This window comes from Morus notabilis, unplaced genomic scaffold (assembly GCF_000414095.1).
Source record: "Morus notabilis unplaced genomic scaffold, ASM41409v2 Scaffold697, whole genome shotgun sequence".
Classification (NCBI taxonomy): Eukaryota; Viridiplantae; Streptophyta; class Magnoliopsida; order Rosales; family Moraceae; genus Morus; species Morus notabilis.
The window spans coordinates 96,208-98,669 of record NW_010357121.1 but is presented as its reverse complement, the minus strand read 5'-3'; positions in this window follow the sequence as shown (position 1 = coordinate 98,669).

Below are 2,462 nucleotides of genomic sequence, written 5' to 3'. Positions count from 1 at the left end.
AAAAGCCGTGATCAAGGTAGTTGGGGAGTTCCTAGTGGTAGCAGTGGCTCTTCGGGAAGTGGGAAGGGTGGACCCTATAGCTTTAAGTGCCACCATTGTGGGGAGCTAGGGCATATCAAGAGGAACTGTCCTATCAGGGGCCAACTGGTGAACCAATAGACCCAGCAATTACCGCAGAGTCAAAGGGGTATTGCTCCTAATCAAGACAGACTTCCACAGTTCACGCATTTCTATCAGCCCCAGTTGCCTATCCAGATGCCAATTCCTCCTGTACCGATCTTTCATCCGCCGAACTACTCTTATTTCTGGCCATAGGCTTCCGTATCGGTACAGTCTACCCCGCCGCAACAACAGTACAGACTTGGAAACCAGAGACCTAACAACAATGAGAGAGGAAAAGGGAAAGCACCGGGGCAGATGCATACCATGGCCGGGGGAAGTTCTGGAGCTCATGTCGAAAACCTAGTCGTCGAGCGTATGGTACCTATCTCCCATTCTTTTGCACGAGTTTTGTTCGACACTGGTGCTACGCACTCTTTTGTTTCCACTTCTTTTGTGAAAATTTTGGGTTTGAAACCCGATGACTTAGAGACTTCAATGTTTATAAGTTCTCCATTGGGACGTATGGAGGTGACTAGTGTATGTAGGTCATGTGTGATCACGATTGAAAGTGAGAAATTAAAGGCAGATTTGATAATCCTTCCCATGAATCAGTTTGATGTGGTGCATGTAATGGATTGGTTGTCAAGATATGGGGCGATTGTTGATTGCCACTGTATGAGAGTCAGCTTGACTACCGGTTCTGGCACGACAGTAACGTATCAGGGAGGTGTTAACCCAGTTACAGAAAAACGACTACTGAGGCATAGTGTCGGAGGACGGCAGAATTTAGCTTGTTTCTCATTCCTTTCGGCATTAGAGGGTGAATCCGGTATCGCTGGGGAGAATGTTGAGGTCCCCATGGTCGATGAATATGCAGATGTATTCCCTAATGAGTTGCCTGGTTTACCGCCTGATCAGGAGATCGAGTTTTGCATCGACTTACTTCTGGAGACGGCTCCGATTTCTATTGCTCCGTATCGAATGGCGCCTGCGGAGTTGGCAGAAAAGGAATTCATTAGAAACAACACTTCCCCGTGGGGTGCACCTGTCTTGTTTGCGAAAAAGCACGACGGATCCCTTCGGTTGTGCATAGACTACCGACAATTGAATAAGGTTACCGTGAAGAACAAGTACCCATTGCCGAAGATCGATGAGTTGTTCGATCAACTGGGAGGATCACGGTACTACTTAAAAATTGACTTGAGATCCGGGTATCATCAGTTGAAGATTAGGGAAGATGATATCCCCAAAACGGCTTTCAGGACTCGCTATAGGCATTATGAGTTCTTAGTAATGCCTTTTGGATTGACGAATGCTCCTGCCGCCTTTATGGATTTAATGAATCGAGTCTTCCGCCCGTATTTAGACCAGTTTGTGATAGTCTTCATTGATGACATCCTGGTTTACTCAAAGACTTGGGAAAAGCATGAGCAACATTTGAGGATCGTTCTCCAGACTCTTCAAGAACACCAGCTTTATGCAAAAAAAAGAGAAATGTGATTTCTGGTTGACAGAAGTCAAGTTCCTTGGACATGTTATATCTGGGCAAGGAATTTCAGTGGATCTCGCAAAGATTGAGACGGTGCTACAATGGGAACAACAGAAGAACGTAGCTGAAATTCGAAGCTTCTTAGAACTTGCGGGGTATTATCGATGATTTGTAAAGGATTTCTCGAGTATTAGTGCTCTAATGACTCGGTTGACTAAAAAGGAAGTCAGGTTTGAATGGGATGCCGATTGTGAACATGCATTCCAAGAACTGAGGACTAGGCTAACCAGTGCGCCGATTCTGACGATTCCTAATAGCGATGAGCCGTACGAGGTGTATTCCGATGCATCAAGACGAGGACTTGGGTGTGTTCTGATGCAAAATGGACATGGTGTGGCCTATGCATCTCGTCAACTGAAGCCACATGAACATAACTACCCCACGCATGATCTAGAGTTAGCAGCAGTGATTTTTACTCTCAAGATATGGAGATGCTACCTCTATGGAGTAAAATTCCGGATCTTCTTTGATCATAAGAGTTTGAAATATCTATTCACTCAAAAGGACTTAAATCTGTGACAAAGAAGGTGGATGGAATACATGGAGGATTATGACTTCACCTTGCAGTATCATCCTGGAAAAGCCAACATGGTAGCAGACGCTCTCAGCAGAAAGACTCCAGGAATCCTAGCATCTTTGGCATTGGAAGATTGGAAACGGAGTGCAATTGTAGGTGATTATGAGCTTCAGTATTATGAGGATTCTAACTAAGCTATGGTGTACAACTTGGTTTCAACGCCAATTCTAATACAACAAGTCAAGCAGAACCAATGGCAGGATTCGCATCTTCAAGGAGTTTGGACTCGAGTTC